This window comes from Oncorhynchus mykiss, chromosome 9 (genome assembly GCF_057628025.1).
Source record: "Oncorhynchus mykiss isolate SJ-2025 chromosome 9, ASM5762802v1, whole genome shotgun sequence".
Taxonomy (NCBI): domain Eukaryota; kingdom Metazoa; phylum Chordata; class Actinopteri; order Salmoniformes; family Salmonidae; genus Oncorhynchus; species Oncorhynchus mykiss.
Genome location: NC_143030.1, coordinates 26,493,634 through 26,515,929, shown reverse-complemented (window position 1 = coordinate 26,515,929; position 22,296 = coordinate 26,493,634).

The following is a 22,296-nucleotide window of genomic DNA, read 5'->3' as shown; positions in this document are numbered from 1 at the left end:
AGTTAGATTGATTTGAGAAGACTGTTCAAATCAAATCCAATGTATTTATATAGCCCTTCGTACATCAGCTGACATCTCAAAGTGCTGTACAGAAACCCAGCCTAAAACCCCAAACAGCAAGCAATGCAGGTGTAGAAGCACTGTTGATTGCAAGTATCCGTAACTACTGGGTTAGGCCTACTTGTCTAGCAGAACAGTGCTTTAGCCATCAATCGGCTCTCACAATGCCTGTAAAGGCATTTATTTAATAAACACGTTTTTTGTGAGAAAGCAACATTTATAATTTATCTTGGTTTAAAAGTAAAGTGTATATGTGATACAACCCTAATCTCCTGTATTCTACACTGAATCCAAGGATGTGCCATGTATATGAAATGATAGTAATTTTCAGTAATATCTGCACTTTGTAAATGCTACCATAGACTTCTTACACGTTCCAGAGGCTGGGTTAACCTGTAATTTTCTGTCCTGAGCTAATTGTGCTGTCGTGTGACCTTTGCATCCCCTAGTTTACTGTTTTGGGAACTGGGTACCCTTCAATTGGGGACTTTAGAAGGTGTTTCTCTATGTAGTTCCAATGAGTTAGCTAGTGGTTAACAATGAGTTGTAAATGAGTTAGCTTAGTAGCTGACAATGATCTGTCATTAAGTTAGGCCCTATTCCCAGTACGAGAGAGTCTGAGGAGCAGAGTGGCAAAAGAGATTCCTACTTTTCAATACACATTACATTTGCCTTACCTTTTGTTGTGGCTGGCAACACAACATTCTTGGTCCACAGCTCAAATTGACAGTAAATATCACAGTAGCCACTAGCTTGTAGCGACAAACTATTTAACAATCCGAGAAACTTTTCTTCTAAAACCTATTATAATATTGAATAATGCCTCCAAACCATATTACACGCTTGAATAATGCAACAATTAAAGGGTTTATTTTGTTGTTCGTACACGTTAAATTAGCTGACAATACACAGCTAACTCCTGCTAACTAGCTAGGTAGCTAGCTATCTAACAACATGCCTCATGATCAAGTAACGTTAGCATATCAATAAAGAACATTTACCCTTACCATACAAATGTATAAGTACAGCAATGTTATCATACAGTGTCATTAACATTGTAATATTGGCTTCACAGCTAGGTAATGTTAGCTAGCAAGTTAGCTGAACAAAATCATTTCTGCATCCTCACAAACATGCTGGCTGTAACTGAACCATCACTTGATAAGAGCTCCTATAGGATTAAAGTAAAAATGCAAGCTTTGTGTTATAATGACATTTTGTATTTCATAATAGATACATAATGCTACCAAAGGAGAAGATTGAGTTTCTCAGATAGTGCAGCCCCTTGAATGTAGTGATCTGTATAAATATGGAAATACAGAACATATAATTGGTTTTCTTTTTTGGGAAGCTGTACAGAAACGGTTTGTGCTCCATATTGTTGTGTGTGTATGTGTGTAATCAAAACACTTTACTCTGTCTGCTCGAGGTCCTCACACCTTATTATTCACAGAGATTGATATTGATGGTTGGGATTTTAAACCAGACCCCAATACACAGGAGAACACACACACCACACACTCTCACTCTCTCCGGCTTTCTCTCACTATCTCCCTCTCTCGCTCTGTCTCGCTCACCCACATACGCACACATACACTCTCTCTCAAATACTCACCCAAATATATAAATATATTACGGGCAGCTCTCAGTATCAGAGGGAACACATATTTGTCCTGTGGGCTGTTTCTCTGTGCTGTAATCAGAGGCCAGAGAGAGAGAGAACTGGCTGTTAGCCCTGGATTAAAAGCTAGCCCGGTTGACATCCATCAGGAGGATAAGGCTACACAAGGCCCGGTACATCGGGGATGACTGCTCTGCTCGCTCCTTCTCTGGGCGGTTGATCCTGCTGGGACATTAGAAAATGGAGGCAGCAAGGTTTTGTTTTTTGAAGAATGCTCTCCCGCCTTTTCCCAGTAAAAACTTGTTTTTCAACCACTCTACAAATGTATTGTTAACAAACTATAGTTTTGGCAAGTCGGTTAGGACGGGGGTGGCAGGGATCATGTTGTGGGGTTGCTTTGCTGCAGGAGGGACTGGTGCACTTCACAAAATAGATGGCATCATGAGCGAGGAAATTTATGTGGATATTTTGTAGCAATAACTATATAACATCTATACAAAAACATCTAGCAACAAAGCCCTGACCTCAATGCTATAGAACATTTGTGGGCAGAACTGAAAAGTGTGTGCGAGCAAGGAGGCCTACAAACCTGACTCAGTTACACGAGCTCTATCAGGAGGAATGGGCCAAAATTCATCCAACTTATTGTGGGAAGCTTGTGGAAGGCTACCTGAAACGTTTGACCCAAGTTTAGTAACAATTTAAAGGCAATGTTACCAAATACTAATTGAGTGTATGTCAATTTATGACCCACTGGGAATGTGATGAAAGAAATAAAAGCTGAAAGAAATTATTCTCTCTACTATTATTCTGACATTTCACATTCTTAAAATAAAGTGGTGATCCTAACTGACCTAAGACAGGGAATTTTTACTAGGATTAAATGTCAGGAATTGTGAAAAACTAAGTTTAAAGGAAGCTGGCTAAGTTGTATGTAACTGGGAACTGATGGTATTCCAAATGCTTGAGACTTTCATAGTAGTGCTGGTCTTAGTCTCAGGTTAGTTGATGTGTTGAATCTGGTGCTGGTTTGGCACAATTTCTGGGTTGAAAAATACTGGTTTAGATCAGTCTATTTTCAGTCACCATACTGACTCCATTAATTTGTAAAGCAGAATGATCCTCTGTGTTCCTGCCTAACACTAATCCGTGGTATTGTTGCTTGGGCTGTGACGGCCATGGAATTTTTGGATGACGGTTATTGGCCAGTCACTGTAATAACCATTCGAATAGGCTCCCTAAAATTGTTTTGACAACATTTTCTCCTCCTCTGCTTCTGACTGCATGTGCTGCCATAGAAATAGAATTAATAGAACGAGCGATGGCATAATGGGTGGACTGGTGGCCATTGCAAGTGTACGCATAGGACCAAAGCAGGAAGAAAAGTTTGGTCGAACAGTGTGAAGTGAACCCGTGCAATGTGAGAGCGAAGTCTTGCATCTCGCTCATCTCAATGTCTGAGGTGCTTAGTCTACCTTTCAAAATAATTTCAATGAACATTCTACATCAGCATGGACTGTAGGATGTTTTTACTACACACCTTACTTGTTTCAGCAAGGAGCAACAAAGCTTCATCACGTTAAGAGTCCATGTTACTGAAGAAACAGACTGAATGGTGTGAATGCCAGGCCAACCCGTCTTCAGTCTGTTCAGTTTGGTCTGTTTTCAGTATGCATGTTGAAGGGGGTGTTTCGTCTACCATCATTCACTTCCGGAAGTTTACTCGAACGATGAGTAAACCATCCCTTCACCTCATTTTGTTATAACATCTTTGGTCTGACAGAAGTTTACGTGACACCCAGAATGCATTGTATGATTTCAACAAACATGCCGCCACACATAGCTGGCAAATAGCTTAGCATTAGCTCATCACAACCAGTACAACCTTCAAAAAAGTATTTTACTCACATCGTACGCGTCCATTACAGTCTTTGCAAGAATCGGAATGCATGATTTGTCACCAGTACTTGAAAACGTGAATAAAACAGTAAATATATTATGCTCCATACATACATGCGGTATGCTACAGTAGAAATACGATATACAGAAAATAAGATACTAGGATAGAAACGCACACTATTTTTCAACATTTTTATTTGCAAGGAGAACAATAATGAAGGCAATGAGGGCGCCAGCCGAAAAATGTGCGAGGCCTGTACTGACATTGAGATGCGCAATTGACTGCAAAATTGATCTGGGGAAACACTGGGGAAGTGCTTGGGCTCTCAGCAAAGAGAGAAGTTTGTCCGGCTCAGTAAAGCTTCAAACATAAATTGTCCGCAACAGTGAAATGGGCTAACAGGCGGAACACACTGTTAGAAAATGTATAACATTTTATTTTCATCCATAACCGTCGGTTACACAGTTATATGGTTATACAGTAATTATACCAGCCCTAATTAATACATCAAACAAACCCTTTTAAAGAGAGAACTTAAGAGCCAAGAGAGTTGGCTAGTGACAAAGTAGTCTACAATTAGATCTTGTGGCATAGGTGACGATATGCTCTCTGGGCACTCTCTCTAACACACTAATGCACACACACCATCACACACACATACTCACATATCTCGCCATCCCCTCTAGGCTTCGGAGGGGATTGCCTGTTGTTGTCGCGCGTTGCCCTTCGGTTATGGGTGAGCGGCCTGATGCATTATGCATTGTGGACATAGAGTTGGAGCCTTTGACTGTAGGCCCTTTGCACACATACATACATACATACATACATGCACAAACACACACAGAGAGAGACAAACCTAAGGCCCTTCCCCGCATGAGGGATTGCTGCCTCAGGGTACCCAAGGCTAAGAAGTCCTCTCTTCCCCCTTTAATTCTATCTCTTGCTCTTTCTTATTTTTCTCCATTCTTTGCAAGCTCTTCCCTTGAATTTTCGCGATACATGATTGATCTATCTGCAGCCGGACTCAGGTGGACTGTGTTTTTCTGCACTTCTCAGAAAAGTATTGAGCTTTGAATGATTTGTGTGTGTGTGTGTGTGTGTGCGCGCGTGTGTGCGCGTGTGTGCGCGCATGCATATGGACCTGCGTGTTTGCAGTGCTTTAACATCTTGAGAAATAAAGAAGAGAAACGTGAATACAGTCACCGCTGGGAATACCTATCACTCATGAGAAAGATGCAGACAAGATGCCGACACGTTCCAAACCCACGAGTCTCGGAGGATGTATAACATTGAAAAAGCAGCAAAGAGTGAAGGAAAGGGAATTCTCCTGAGAAATCTCCCAGACTGCATTGCACCCATAGAATCATTTTTAGTTTCTTACTGGGAATGGCTTTAGATTAATGGATGAGAGGAGTTCCTCAATGCTCAATGTTGGGCATGCTGACAATTCCACAAAACCACACGTCAGAATTTGATGGGTGGACCGCGAGTCGATGCCCTCAGGGTGTCTGTAGAGGTTCATGTAAGGGGTAGTTCTAGGGTGTCTGTAGAGGTTCATGTAAGGGTAGTGTCAGTGTAAGGGGTCCTGATTCCTTTTAAACACCCCTGTCCAATAAAGTAGGCCTGTTGACGTACTGCTCGGTTCCCTGTAGGGAGAATGAAATTAAACATGATTCTCATTCATACTGACCACCATCTCGTCCACAGCCTGCAAGTGAAGTAGAGACCCTTTAATATAACCTCCAGAACCCCACAAATGAGGCCAGTCAAGCTATGCAGCAACCATATGTGCGTATGGGGGGGTGTGGAGGTAGGTAGGAGTGGGCCCATAGGTGTGATAATGAGTCATGAATGGTTGGATTCACTGTGCATGTGTGTATGTGTTATGGTTTTGATAATCAGTGTGTGGTTTTGGTAATCCGGGTCAGTGGCAGTCTCATCGTCAAAACTAAGACTGTCGCCGAAACAAAGGGGCTTCTGCAGAGTTATTTGAGGAAGGAAAGAGAGGAAGGTTCCACACCACTCTCTCACATAGTATCATACCTAGTTATTTTCAGATGATTTCACTATGTGTGTGTTTTCTATTATGGTTTGCTCATCCCCCTGTAGACTTTACAGACACTCCTCACCCCTTGGCTGCAACTAATTTAGCCTACCCTGCACGCACAACCAATGTGGATTTCCTGGTCTCCAGCAGCGTTTTTGAACTACCTACTCTGCGGCCATGAACGCCAAGTTCATCTCATCCTATGCTGCTCTTCAGTCCCTAGACTTTTTTGCCCTGGAGGAGACATGATCACCCCAGAGAACACTGCTACTCCAGCTGCTCTCTCTACATCTGACCTCGTTTTCTCTCATAGTCCAAGAGCATCTGGTCATCGCATTGGTGGCATAGGTCTGTCCATCTCCTCAATTGAATTCGATAATGTCACTGACACTTGTCCACTCAAGGTTAACATTGTTGTCATGCCTTCAGAGAGGTCCTCAATTTGCATGACACCTTGATAAGCTAATTTCCACGGTGGCTCACCTTCAACTGCCTGACTTCTGCCTTCAATTAATGTCTTTCCCACTTTCTATCCACTGCGTACCTCTTTTTACCGTTCCCAGTCCCCCCCCACTCACAAGGCTGGCAATACACTTGACCTCATCTTTACTAGGGGCTGTTTGCCTACTAATCTCCCGGCAACGCCCCCCCCCCCCCCCTCGAAGTCTCTAATCACTACTTTCTTTCCTTTTCTGTCTGCCTCTCCTCCAAACCTAGCCACTCAGCCCCTACCCAGATGGCAGCGCGTTGTCGCAATCTTTGCTCTCTCTCTCCCACTATTCTCTCCTCTTCTATCCTATCATCTCTCCCTTCTGCTAAATCTTTATCTTTCCCGATTGTGCCTCTTCTACCCTACTATCTGCCCTTTACGCATCCTATGACTCACACTGCCCCCTTTCCTCACGGCCGGCTCGGCCCTCCCATCCTGCTCCGTGGCTGAGTGACTCATTACGAGCTTACCGAACTGGGCTGCGGGCAGCTGAGCGAAAATAGAGGAAAACTAGACTTCCTGAGGACCTATCATCCTTTCACGTTCTCCTCTCTAACTTCTCTTTTCTCTGTATCTGCTGCTAAAGCCACTTTCTATCACCCTAATTTTCAAGCTTCTGCCTTTCACCCTAGGAAAATCTTAATCCTCCATCCCTCTTCCTCCCTCCTCTCTCTTTGCGGATGACTTTGTCAACCAATTTGAAGAAGGTTGGCGACATCCGCTCCTCATTCACTCAGCCTATTGAATCCTCTAGTCCCACTCCCACAGAACTACCCTACGCCTTGACCTTTGTCTCCCCTCTCTCCAAATAAAATCCTGCGACTAGTGAGGTCTGGCCACCCGACAACCTGCTGGCTCAATCCAATCCCTCCTTCCTTGTTCAGACCATTTCTGGAGACCTTCTCCCATTCCTCACTTCCCTCATTAATTTATCCCTGACCACTGGCTGCCTCTCCCCTGACTTCAAAATAGGCCGAGTTGCTCCCCTCCTCAAGAAACCAAGACTCGACCACTCTGATGTCAAAAACTACAGACCGGATCTATCCACATTTTTTTTGACACCGTGAACCATTGATTGTCCTCTCCACCCTTTCAGGGCTGGGCATCTCAGGCTCTGCACCACTCTTGGATTGCATCCTACCTGGCAGGCCGCTCCTACCAGGTGACATGGAGAGGTCCTGTGTCTGCACCACACACTTCTGGTGTTACCCAGGCCTCGGTTCTAGGCCCTCTCCTCTTTTCTCTATACACCAAGTCACTCGGACTCCGTCATATCCTCACATGGTCTCTCCTATCATTGCAATGCTGATGACACTCAACTACTTTTCTCCTTCACCACTTCTGACATCCAGGTGGTGACATGCATCTCTGCGTGCCTGGCGGATATCTCAGCTTGGATGTCGGCCCACCACCTCAAGCTCAACCTCGACCAGACGGAATTGTTCTTCCTCCCTGGGAAGTCTGCTCCAAGACCTCTCCATCACGGTTGACAACTTCACAGTGTTCTCCTCCCAGAGTGCGAAGAACCTTGGCGTGACTCTGGACAACACAATATTGTTCTCTGCAAGCATCAAAGCAGTGACTCGCTCCTGAAGGTTCATGGTCTACAACATCCGTAGGGTACAACTCTACCTCATGCAGGAAAGCAGTGCAGGTCCTACTCCGTCAGTTGGCTGGACTCCCGCTTGTGCCATCAAACCCCTGAAATTTATCCAGAACGCTGCATCCCACCTGGTGGTCAACCTTCCCAAATTCTCCCATGTCCCCCTGCTCCTCTGCACACTCCACTGGCTTCCAGTCAAAGCTCGCATCCACTACAAGACCATGGTACTTGCCTATGGAACTGCCCCTCCCTACCTTCAGGCTCTGCTCAAACCCTACACCCCAAACCGAGTACTCCGTTCTGCCACCTCTGATCTCTTGGCCCTCCCACCCCTATGGGAGGACAGCTCCCGCTCACCCCAGTCCAAGGTTCTTCTCTGTGCTGGCACCCCAATGGCAGAGCCAGCTTCCCCTTGAAGCTAGGAGAACAGAGTCCATGCCCATCTTCCAGAAACATCTGAAACCCTACCTATCTTAAGTAATCCAACCCCGCCCAATAGCTATCTTAAGATGAATGCACTAACTGTAAGTCGCTCTGGATAAGAGTGTCTGATAAATTACAAAAATGTATATGTGTGTGTGCATGCTGGATATACAGTTGAAGTCGGAAGTTTACATACACTTAGGTTGGAGTCATTAAAACTCGTTTTTCAACCACTCCACAAATTTCTTGTTTACAAACTATAGTTTTGGCAAGTCAGTTAGGACATCTACTTTGTGCATGACACAAGTCATTTTTCCAACAGTTGTTTACAGACAGATTATTTAACTTATAATTCAATGTTTCACAATTCCAGTGTGTCAGAAGTTTACATACACTAAGTTGACTATCCCTTTAAACAGGTTGGAAAATTCCAGAAAATTATGTCATGGCTTTAGAAGCTTCTGATAGGCTAATTTACATAATTTGAGTCAGTTGGAGGTGTACCTGTGGATGTATTTCAAGGCCTACCTTCAAACTCAGTGCCTCTTTGCTTGACATCATGGGAAAACAGCCAAGACCTCAGAAAACTAATTGTAGGCCTCCACAAGCCTGGTTCATCCTTGGGTGCCATTGCCAAACACATGAATGTACCATGTTCATCTGTACAAACAATAGTACGCAAGTATAAACACCATGGGACCATGCAGCCGTCATACCGCTCAGGAAGGAGACGCGTTCTGTCTCTTACAGATGAACAAACTTTGGTGCGAAAAGTGCAAATCAATCCCAGAACAACGGCAAAGGACCTTGTGAAGATGCTGGAGGAAACAGGTACAAAAGTATCTATATCCACAGTAAAAACAAGTCCTATATCGACATATCCTGAAAGGCCGCTCAGCAAGGAAGAAGCCACTGCTCCAAAACCGCCATAAAAAAACAGACTACGGTTTGCAACTGCACATGGGGACAAAGATCGTACTTTTTGGACAAATGTCCTCTGGTCTGATGAAACAAAAATAGATCTGTTTGGCCATAATGACCATGGTTATGTTTGGAGGAAAAAGGGGGAGGCTTGCAAGCTGAAGAACACCATCCCAACCGTGAAGCACGGGGTGGCACCATCATGTTGTGGGGGTGGTTTGCTGCAGGAGGGACTGGTGCACTTCACAAAATAGATGGCATCGTGAGAAAGGAAAATTATTTGGATATATTGAAGCACCTGAAGCATCTCAAGACATCAGTCAGGAAGTTAAAGCTTGGTTGCAAATGGTCTTCCAAATGGACAATGACCTCAAGCATACTTCCAAAGTTTTGGCAAAATGGCTTAAGGACAACAAAGTCAAGTTATTGGAGTGGCCATCACAAAGCCCTGACCTCAATCCTATAGAGATTTGTGGGCAGAACTGAAAAAGTGTGTGCAAGCAAGGAGGCCTGCAAACCTGACTCAGTTACACCAGCTCTGTCAGGAGGAATGGGCCAAAATTCACCCAACTTATTGTGGGAAGCTACCCGAAACGTTTGACCCAAGTTAAACAATTTAAAGGCAACGCTACCAAATACTAATTGAGTGTATGTCAACTTCTGACCCACTGGGAATGTGATGAAAGAAATAAAAGCTGAAATAAATAATTCTCTCTACTATTATTCTGACATGTCACATTCTTAAAATAAATTGGTGATCCTAAATGACCTAAGACAGGGACATTTTACTTGGATTAAAAGGAATTGTGAAAAACTGAGTTTAAATGTATTTGGCTAAGGTGTATGTAAACTTCCGACTTCAACTGCATGTGCCTGTGTGGTTGGGGGGGATGTGTGCAGGTGTGGATGAAAACATTGATTCATCCATGTACTGTGGGTTATTATATGGACGGAATATAGTCCTTTCCCACCTCCTCTTCCCATGTCTCGTTCCTTCTCTCTCTCTTTAAACTGCGGGCAGATGAGAGAGTCAGTGAGAGCATTTAATCTTTCATGGTGCTGCAGTCTCGGGTCCTGTCCCGACCCACCCCTCCCACTCCCACAGAGTGAAAGAATAGCTTTTCTCCCTCTCCTCTCCTCTGTCATCCTGAATCATGGGAAGGGTGTGTGTGTGGAACTAATGTCTGTAAGCACGAGCAGCGCTGTGTGTCAGACAGAGAGATGGAGAAACTGTGTCTGTGGGAGGATGATACTACAGCACCTTAGTGTGGAGAGACTTCACACACATACACACACCATAGATCTTTCTCCTCACACACACTACAAGCTTTTCACTACAGTATACTAGTATGGGGAATTGTCACCTTGATATTCTGAGAATTCACCCTGATCTTTTTTAGCAAAGCAAAATATGTGCTGCTACTACCAATGAAGAAGGAATGCATCAGGGTTACATGTACATATTCCCACTCAGGAGTTCCACCGCAGGAGTTCCACTATGAAAGGAGATGTCAGAGCAGGTTTAACTAGTTAGAATGTCCAATCGTTGTGCCTGCATGTGGAGCCAGTCCTGGATACACACACAGACACAAATACTCATTTAGCACAAATGGAAACCCACACGCGCAAGCAGACAAACCCTTTAGCCCAGTTACTCACTCATTCAAAGCCTCGTGACAGAGGGTCACTCCACTAACGCACACAGAGACAAGTCAGGCATGGGGGTTGCAGCAGGTGACAATGACGCTAGTGCCACCACTTCTCGCCTATTCCCCATTGGACTCGGCCAGACTACTCTGGCTAACCCCTTCTCTCTCGCACGCCCTCCCTCTCTCCTTCCCTCTCTCAGAGGAAAGAATGGTATGTGTGTGCCTGCCCCTCTCTCCCTCTACCCCTGGTGCTTTAGCACAACTAAGCCAAAGTTCAGCTGAAGGGCAAACTTTGACTTACAGTAGCTAGTCATGTGTCTTGGGTAGCTGGGCTGGCGGGTAGTGGAGGGTAGATGGTGGACGTCTGTGGCAGACTTCACTCACTTGGCTCGGCTCTGGTTCCTTCCCACCCCCTCCTCAGCCCCCCCATCTTATCTGATTCAATTCTCCCAAAGCTGCTGTTGACAGCTACAGGGGGCCAGGTTATGGGAACAGCACGTCCATTCTTCCCAGACGCCTTCTAATCACTGCAAGGCATTTCTCCTGTCGTGAGAGAGAGAGAGAGAGAGTGAGCAGGGAGGGAGATGGGGGGGGATAGAGAGAAAGGAGTGACAGAAAAGTAGCAGAGAGGGAGCCTTCTCTTTTTAATATCCTTCACTTATTCAAGGATATAAAGGCGGCTTGGCTTTGGAGTGACTGTTTTCTATTTGCCCGTGTTGGTGAAGGGAAAACAATCAACCTCTGAGTGAATGGGCCTCTATCTCTCTCTCCCTATCTATCTCCCCTGCCTGGGTGTAAAACAAAACCCCAATCAATCAAAACAGAGAGCTGCAGGCCAAAACAGAGAGCCGAGGAGCCGACAGGAGGCACAACAAAGATCACGGCGAGACAACGCGAGACGGAGGCCCACGCGCCAGACAGCGGGAGGTGTGTCTGCTGAGACTCATGCACACACACAGAAGAGTGACACACGCACGTACCCATACTGACGTGCACATGCTACTGATGCATAAAACCACGCTGTTCATTGGTATGTATACTGTACACAAACTCCTGCATGTTCGAAGGTGTTACCATAGAGAGACACTAAAACACACCTTCTCTAATTGCACACTAATAATGCTTCCCCCTCCCCTTGAGTATTGATAGTGATACATAAACATGCCAACTAAAGTTAAATAAACACACGTAATCACAGGCCAGCTACAACATACGCATCTGCCTCCTCATCATCATCACCACCACAGACGCACATACTGGCACCGGGATGCTGCAAACCATCTTGACACAACCAACATACAGTAATGTCTGCAAAAACAATATTTTTTTTACAATAGTAATACTACAGTATTTTATTTGCATGTACCCTGCCCATTCCCCTCCCCATATCTCAATTTGTGGCACCCATACAGTGCCTTCAGAAAGTATTCAAACCCCTTGACTTTTTCCACATTTTGTTATTTTACAGCCTGAATTTGAAATTGATTAAATGTAGTTTTTGTTGTCACTGGCATAGACACAATACCACATAATATCAAAGTGCAAGTATGTTTTTTTTTTGTAATGTTTAAAAATTAGTTACAAATTAAAAGCTGAAATATCTTGAATCATAGAGTATTCAACCCCTTTGTTATGGCAAGCCTAAATCATTTCAGGAGTAAAAATGTGTATAACAAGTCACATAATAATAATAATAATGATTTTTGAATGACTACCTCATCTCTGAACCCCACACATACAATTATCTGTAAGGTCCCTCAGTTGAACACAGATTCATCCACAAAGACCTGGGAGGTTTTCCAATGCCTCGCAAAGAAGGGCACCTATTGGTGGATGAAAAAAATTAGAAAGCAGACAATGAATATCCCTTTGAGCATGGTGAAGTCACTACAAATAAACAGGCATCCTTCCTGAATCAGTTGCCGGAGAGGAAGGAAACCACTCAGGGATTTCACCATGAGGCCAATGGTGACTTTAAAACAGTTACAGAGTGTAATGGCTGTGATAGAAAACTGAGGATTGATCAACAACAATACTAACCTAATTGACCGAGTGAAAAGAAGGAAGCCTGTACAGAATAAAAAATATTCCGAAACATGCATTCTATTTGCAACCAGGCACTAAAGTAATACTGCAAAAAATGTGGCAAAGCAATTAACTTGTGTGTTATGTGTTGAGTTATGTTTAGGGCAAATCCAATACAACACATTGCGTATGGAGAGTTGCGTACATCTCTCCATATTTTCAAGCATAGTGGTAGCTGCACCATGTTGTGGATATGCGTGTAATCGTTAAGGATTGGGGGTTTTGCAGGATTAGAAGAAACGGAAGGGAGCTAAGCACAGGCAAAATCGTAGAGGAAAACCTGGTTCAGTCTGCTTTCCAGACACTAAAACTAAATAATATAAAAACACAATTGAAATATAATAGAAATAAAAATAAAATAGAAATAAAAAAACAACTATAATTACCTTGCAACTTATTCATGAGTGATTAAAGAAAATCCGGGCGATGTGGCTTCTCTGTTCTCATTTGAAAGCATTGCGAGACAACAGCAAGTTAATTGAGATAAGAGGCCCTGTAAAGAAAGAGAGAGAGAGAGAGAGAGAGAGAGATGTAAAAAGACACAGATCACCATACAGTATCAAGACCCTTGATTGCACAGCGTGAAGTCATGAAATGGAGGGTTGCAGCAACTACGGCAACATTGACGATTACATCGGGGTATAGGATTACGCTACAAAGGATTGTGTTATGATTGACGGTTGCCACTGGAGATCAATATGACTGAAAATTAGGAAACTATCACTAATGAACGCCAATATCTGTAAGAAAGCCGAGACAAAATCTGACTTTCTCCTCCCTAACAAACCAGGCGTTACTTTGGCTGCCTATCTCACTGATTTAATCTCACTTCTATAAGTCTCATAATTGATTAGCTCGCCTAATAGCACACAGGCCTGTGTTTTTAGATATTAATCTCAAAGTTGACTGAATACATTATTAATAATATCTTAATATTGCATATAAAGCACTAAGAACTGAGATACCAAGAGCAGAGCTGAGAGAAATAAACAATATAAAATATGGTCTAATGTGGGATGCTTGTTTGCTTGTATGACCGCTCAGCCATCAATTATTCAAACAAACAAATGGCCTAGGGCCTCACCGTGTTTTGCCAATTACAAACAGGCAGCATGGACCGTTTTTGCCTCTGGATTCTCCCTCGCCACCTCACTCAGTATGACACCTTCAGGGCCCCAAACACAGGCATCGTGGCCACAGGTGGGGCTGCTGTGTGGTCGAAAACAACCAAATCAAATGACAGCCAAATGTCAGAGCTAGCTTGTCTGACCCATAGCGCATGCAGGCGTAACATTTCAGTAACAGGCATAGAGTTCTGAGTATTGTGTTCAATAAGTTATTTCTGTTGTGAAATGTCCCTCCCTCCCCCACACCTACCCCGGAGAGCACAAACCTGCCACCTCACACACGTCATGTCAAAGATATTGTTGTTAGATCAGGATATTTTCAATACATCAGGGCTTGTATTTACATCAATGACTGCTTTGTATGTCAAGGAAATTCCAATAGATCAAAACCATTGGCTCTCATATGCCGCAACGAACAGAGATGCCTTAAAGTCCAGGTAGCAGATAATGAACTCTATCAGATGTCTATGTACTGTAGTCTATGTACTGTAGTATATTATATTGGGTTCTAACTTCAAAAGTTCTTTGTCAGTTTACAATTGTACAATTTATGCTCCCTGAAAGTAAAAACCATGAAGACTGCCGGAAAGGCCCGAACACAAGATCGTAATCTTGATGACTCACACCGTGAGCCTAGCTTTGCCTACTGTACAAGCCGGTGCGCACCAAGTTGTATTTCACGTTTTAGTGTGGGCAACAGCTGTGAAGAGTTTTCTACAAATCTTTACAACATATTGACAAAATTACAATCTTTATAGAATAAAAATCTAATTTAAACAATTTACATGTGGGAAAATGTATTTGAGTGAACATTATCAAGCCAGCAGCAGATGAAACAGGAAGTGAATTCTCCCTCCCTCTCTTCCTGGTTTTAGCTAGCGGCTATCACTGCCTAGCAGGCTAGCTTCAGGATATTTACTAGCCATTACCTGTGACAAACTTGACTATATTATCGACATATGGCAGTACACCAACAAATTCTAGCTCACTTATTTTGCCAGTTAGAAAGAGAAATGCAATCGCTAGCTAGCTCCATACTACTAACCCACAAGTTATTATTATTATTATGTTATGACGGGTGAGCATGACATTTATTTATTCACTATGTGACAGTGACTGATGGGCTTTGTGGGATTGTTTCTGAAGTTAGAGCTGATTTGGAGAGAACCTCAAACCCAACTTTTAGAACAATATTACAGTGTTGTAAAAATGTATTTAAGAGTGTGTAATTTGGGAATGTTTTCTTGTGGTGCTCTAGGTTACTGGCATTGAGAAATAGCTACTACATGGCCTTTAAATAGAGTTAATATCCTATACTGTATCTTTTGCCCAATTATCCTGTCTTTGTCTCTAATGACATCTCCTCCCAGTTTGCATCGGCCCGTCTTGCCCGGGGATGTCCTTGGGTGGGCTCGTGTGATAGGCCCATTGCATCGGTAATGTGTCGGCTGTGTGGACATGCAAATGACCAGGGGGCCGGATCAGTTTGCTAATTTGTGAAGGGACATTCTCATCATTTCAGACCCTGGGAATGAGAGGGAGATGGAGGGAGAGAGACTGGGGGGGATGAGAGAGGGATAGAGGGAGAGAAAGAGAGGGATTCATCACTCATTCCGTGAGGTGTTGGAGTGTGTGAGCAGAGCTACTATGAATCACTTCACATTCGGATACATAACAGAGGGTTGGGACTAAAACAGCTGGCCCTATGATCACTATTGATTTCCTGTCTTTTGTTGTGTGTGTTGGGGGGGTGTGTGTGTGTGTGTGTGTGTGTGTGTGTGGGAGAGAGAAAGTGTGTGTCTGTGTTTGTTTATGCAGGTTATACGGTATATACTAGAGCAGTGGTAATGTCTGTGGGAGCCTCGTGCTCCAAGGAAAACTTGTTTATGGAGTTTATATACGGTACATACTAGAGCTGCTGTAACGTCTGTGCTCCAAGGCGAACTCAGTGTTTAGCCAATAGTCCCAGTCGGTATTAGATAGAAAGTCGCGGCCCCGCCCACCTGTGGGGAAAACAACCTATGGTTACATAGGCTACCCCATTGGCTCAGCAAAAACATTTTTCAAGGCGCGAGTGAGTGCTACTGACCAGAACATTAAGCTAGCCAAGACCAAAAACACAGACTATACAGCTACAAGTAGTGAGGGGTTAAATGTTTTACCTGTAATAAAAGGTTTTCCACACGTAACTACGTGTAGCCTACTTTGACACGGGGTCCCAACGTTTCCCTCTCTCCCACACCGAATAGCTTGAAGTTACAGGGCTCTTCTCACAGGCTTTATTTCCCTACGTGGGAGCATTACGAACCGTGGGTTGGGATTTTTGACAACACATTGAAAAACACAGCAGCTTTTTGGCATGTTTTGTTATTTCTGTATAAAAAAAATCAATAAAAAAAGTTGGCTCTTTTACACTGGGGATCAATGCGAAAGAATTTGTGTTTTCCCCAATTTGTGGGCACGGTCGGGGGGAATTCCTTATTATTACGTGAATATCGGCTTGGACTACAACCCAGTCTTCTCTCATGGACTTTTACCAGGAGACAGACGGACACCCTCGCTTTACGCATAAACATGACCGCACAACTCAAATCATTGACACTTGGACTTCTAGTTAAACCCTTAGTTAGACCGTATTGTACAGTCCTTCATTCACTGGTACTAACTTAGAAAGCACATCATGACTTCATAGATCCTAATTTACCAATGGCTTTGCACAATTTGCCAGTTGTGTTGTATTTGTCCAGGTTAGCAGGCCACCAGTTAGTATTGTTAATCAACATGATTTTCTTAGTCAATTCTCGTTTAGTAGAACAGGTCAGTAAATTAAAGCCTTCGTCGGAGGCTCAACCTACTGCTTCCGGGTCAGGTCTGACTACTGACTCGAGTAGTGGGATAGGGGTGCGCAGGCTGGTGGAGATGCAGTGCAGGCTTTTGTTTCCTGCCAAGCAATAACACACAAGATGACTAAGTGGTAGAATCAAAGATGATTAGTTGTAGATTAGTTAGTAGAACCAGGTGTGTCTGCTGGGCTGGAGCAAAAGCCTCCACCCACACCAGCCCACCCTTGTCCTAGACCAGAGGTTCCCAAACTTTTTCTCTCAGGCCCCCCTTCCATCATTGGGGAACAACCCGCAACCCTGTGCCCGCCACGTCTATTTCTAAAGGGCACAAGCACTGTTCATGACACAAACTGTTCACACCCCTCTTGTTGGCGGAGAGAAACGTTTGCGGGTTTAAATCACCTGCAATTCTATACATATTGCCATGTCTCATGTGTATTCATGTGATGTTTGAGTGCCCCACAAAAAAATCTATGGGCTAAAAAAACCTAGCAAAAAAACGTTAGCTGACATGGGCTAATTGATCTGGACAAGTTATAAATAGCTCTCTAAGGAATGCAATGACTGACACGACAAAGAAAACGGATGATATACGACCAAATTTCGAAATTGCACCTTGTACATTCCACTATTACAACTTTCAAGGGTAAGTTGAAAGCCGGACAGAGGGGTCGACCCCCCCCCCCCCCCCCCGTGTTTAGTCTTTGTCACGTTCCATACATACTCTTGTCTTAATGATGGTGTTACTGCTTTTATGTGAAGTGTGTGTTTTAAGGGAACACACAGATCAGGCAGACAACCCGGATGTTTTTTTTTGTAGAACCAGTGTAGGTTAAGCTGAGTGAACGAACGCGACACAGCTAAGGCTGGAAATAAGATGGACCTCCTGCCTTCGGGGGACAGCTGATCTGTTGAACAGAATAGCAATGGGCTCTTGATAATGCCACTGCACCCAGGCCTACGGCACAGGCACAGGCACATTAGTGGCTGCTATTGCACTGCCAAGTGGCACATTCTCTTCCCAGCCTCCTCAATGGCTTTCTATGGGCCCTTCCACTACAATGGCCGCTGTTGTCATGGGAGCCCCTGACCAGGGGCGATCTCCAACGCAGTCCGAACGTTCCGAGTCACAGCGAGAGCCTTTGAACCGGCGACCTCCGAATTCAAGAGCTGCGAGTGGGCCGAGATAGCGACAACTAAAAAGCCAAAGACCAAGCCATTATTGTTAGCCGTCCGTTTTTTGATCACTTTTATGTTTTTTTTCCCCCTCAGTTCGTTTGTTTTTCTGCCTACGCGCCCAAACATTTCCAGATATTTCTCTGATAAAACAGCTCAATCTTGTGGCTTATCTCCCTCTTCCAATAAAGAGCTTCGACACACTTCAAGATGCTTCAATCTGATGGAGTACTTTTCTCACCCTCTCTTCTTCTTTTTTTTCAAACAAATCAATAGCCAGCCCATAGTTTAGCCTTTCATAGGAAAGATTACAGAGAAATAGCTATTAGGGGCTTAGCGCTATCAATTCTTATATCGCAAAGCCACTTAAGGGCCTTGGCACTCTTGGTTGGGATTCTGGACCTGGCGCGCCACTGCACTGCAGAGAGGCAATGTTATCAAGTTCAGAGATTCACAGTGCATCACACATCCGAGAGCACTGCTCCGAGCTCCCCTATAAGAAGGAGACTTCCTTGAAACAACAATGCGGCAAGACAAGAAAAGGACAGAAAAACAACCAGCCCCAAAAAGCACTCCAATTGGCTTTTCACTGTTATTACAGCCCATCATCAAGACAATGGCCGCCTCTCTTGATACCTTCCCAGATTGAAGCTTCCTTCAAAATGGCCTCTTATGTCGGAGCATATGTGTGTGATTGGAGCGAGCAGCAGGATGCCTGGCTCGGGCACCCGAGGAATCAAAATAGCCAGTGTAATCAGTGAAATATAAAAAGCAAGCCACTGCCGCTGCTCCCTTTTAAAGATACCACACTGTGGGGATGGAATTCAGGCAGGCAGCCCCATGACCCAAGCACCACATAGCTAATGCTAAGAGGCTAAGCGCTCACGTTGTCAAGGGTCACACCATTGGCTTTCAACTCGGCTGCTCAGCTATGCAGCTTTTCAGCACACCACACATGACTGCTAGCGCTCGTAGCAGGGGTGGCAATAGAGGCACAGCGAGTCATTATGTGGAACACATGCATTGGCAAAGCTTGTTGCTATCCCTAGCACAGTTAGCTGCCCAGCGAAATGGCCACCTCAGCTTTCATTAGCTTGCAGAGTGATGAAAGGAAACCTCAATAGCATATATTGGGGGAATATTGGCATCAGTTCCTCCCTCTTTAAAGAGTTTTCTTTTGTCAACTATTTGGTAGACTTAAAACCGTAAGTTCATTAGGATGCTTGTTGTTGTTATTCTGAGGAACTATTTACCAAGGCTTATTTGTTCTGTATTTCTGTCACTGAAGCTTTGAATAGAATAGACTTCAAGTATTGGGATAGGTTGTCTGTGTCTCTCTCTCTCTCTCTCTCTCTCTCTCTCTCTCTCTCTCTCGTTTTAAAATGATGTTGAGTTAAATATTAGACCTAAACAATCACCAAGAAAAACAAATTGTGAGGGGTGAAATGAGGCTCCCTGAACCGCACGGTGGGCGGGATTACCATGCACTGTCAATCATTTACAGATTTACCCCAATGAACACTCTCCCAATATGGACCAAGTAGAGCCTCTATTGGTTTAAACAGATCAATAACTTGCCACGCGTGGTAATCCTACTGAAGGAAGGTTTCATACAAAAGGCAAGTGAAACGATCATCAAACGTAGCCCTGCATTTCTACCTCAATACCCGTTTGTTCCTCTTCCTTTGGCTGATATCTCATTCAGTTACTGTATTCTCACATTCTTCACTCATGTTGATTGTCGTCAAAGTCTTTGGCACTCAGGTGGTGATTGGCTGTACTGATCACCTCATCCGCTGGCCCGTTGACTTGCTCACTTGATCTCATGTGGGCAGGGGGACGATGACTTCCTGTTGACAGGGTGACCGCGTCGGCACTCGGCTGGGGGTCATGGTTGTGTGGTCGAAAAAACGAGGTCGTCACCCCCTCCCCACTCTCATAAACACATACGGTGACAGGTCATGCTGTTGCTGGGTAGGATTTCTATCTAGCTATGTACAGTATGCCCCTCACTATGCCCCTTTGAGAAATAATTGCAGATTATACTTCAGTCACTTTGTCTTACTTCCGAAGGCAGCCACAATATGGTACTCAGCAGGAACTCCATGGTCTCAGGTATAGAATACATTGACAGAGGAGCAATAATAAAGAACAGTATAGATCTTGTTACTCTGAAATGAATAGGCTACTCAGACAGTAGCCACCAACTTGTGCCATCAGTGAGCTCTCTGGATAGCAATATTCCAGGTTTGCAATTGAAATCTCTCCGTTTTGATAGAGCTCTCATTAGACAGTGGAGAATGGCAATATCAAGGAAGTCTATGGAAAATGATGCCCTAGAGCAATATACCACGCTAGCATCATGGCACTGGCACAAGATTGGTGTGTTTGGTGTAGGGGGAGAAGGGAAGAAAAAAGCCCAGTCTTTTCCCAACAGGTCTATAAATGAAATTAGATGTTTGAAAGACTTCAAAAGGGGTGTCGAGGTGTTGTGATCCATGATATTGGGAGATGTAATGCTATCTCTGGGATGCTTAGGCTGCTGCATTCTGCAATCCTGGCTGAACTGACCCCTCGGGAGCAACCATGGCATGTGTGTGCGTGTGTGTGCTTGTGGTCTTACTGGACTATCATACACTCCACTGCCCAGTGGACAGAGAACCTGGCTATAGCTGCACATTTTCTTTGCCCCTCCCACCCCCATCACCCACCCACCCTCCTCTCATCACACCCACCTCCCTCCCCCAAGAGACCACCCCGTTGAAGGAGCTTTTTGGATTTTGAAGCAGGCATCCAGCTGGCCGGCCCTCTCTTTCTCTCATTCCGCCCGCCTGCCCATCACTTTCTCTGGCTGGGGATAGACAGCAACACCCGTGCTGTGATAAGGACAGCTGGTCCGCGCTCTCTCAAGGCTCCAGAAGGTGAGAAATCTGCGATACCTTTCATAGCACATTAGCCTCATTTTGGTGGCAGAGAGAAAGGGGGAGGCGGAAAAAGGAGGCCATTATTTTCATTAGGTTGAGGTGATCTCCCTCCTCTCCAAGTCTTCCAACCCAACCCCCCCTTTTTGGTTTCTTATTTCCATTGATGGAGGGGGCGTGCAAATATTTGTCACTGCGATATGTCAATTACAGTGATGGGGTTGTCCACTCGAGCCTTCCCTCTGTCAATAGATGACAGTAAATCTGTGGCCAAGTGATTAGGCTGTATTTCTACTTCTCTTATTTGCGGGAATGCACACACAAACACTGCCATCGGTATACGATACTGTGCGTTTCTATACAGTAGCTTGCAGTAGCATCTGTTCACTGTTGACGATCCATCTCTCCTTTAGAAGTCTCAATGTTTACCCCATCTCCCTACTTTATCCCTGGATTGATGTATTTCACATTATCCACGCAAACACAGATAGTCAAAGCAGATGTTGTTCCATATACAATAGCAGGCAGTCAAACTGTGTCCTTATCCCAACACCCACTGACTCCAAGCAGCACCAACGGCTTTCAATGCAGAGCAAAACACAGTCTAATACAGACACATTCAGCAGGGGTGGGGGAAACAATGAAATCCATTGCAAATACAGATGACATATTTCTCTCAGCGTTTAGTTGCTTGTTCAGTCCAGCAAGATATCACAGAGACAGCAGTCGGAGACAGCTAAATGGGGAAACCGAGGGCTATAGCAAGGTTTGCTGATGTGAAAAAAAAAACAGATAAATTTGGGCGAGGTAAACAACACAACTTTTTTATCTGACGGCAAGACTTTTTAAAACGTTGTCGACAAGGAGACTGGTCAATGGCTCGCCGTTTGAGTGAATCACTGTGAGTTTCTCCCGTCAATATCGTGTCAAAGCTCATTTGATTAGCCTCCTGACGCCGGTAGCATCACAGCTAATCCCTTCACCATGTCTCCGCCGGGCCGGGCCCTTGGCATTCCAACGACGGTTGTCAGTATGCGCGGGACGTCTCGGATCAGTGTTGATTGAATCATTTTCCAAACGGGAAATGATAATTACAAGAACTGGTGGCTTTGCACATTACACAAGTGCTGCTTCATGACTTCGGAGCCAAACGGGTGGTGCCATTATTTAAGCAGGCTGGCCAGCTCTTAATCTATTTCCAGGATTTCCGAGGCTTCAGCAATCCAGGGATTAGACGTTTTTGCACAGATTTAGCCCCCCAAACCCTTCACACACACACACACACACACACACACGCACGCACGCACGCACGCACGCACGCACGCACGCACGCACGCACGCACACACACACACACACACACACACACACACACACACACACACACACACACACACACACACACACACACACACACACACACACACACACA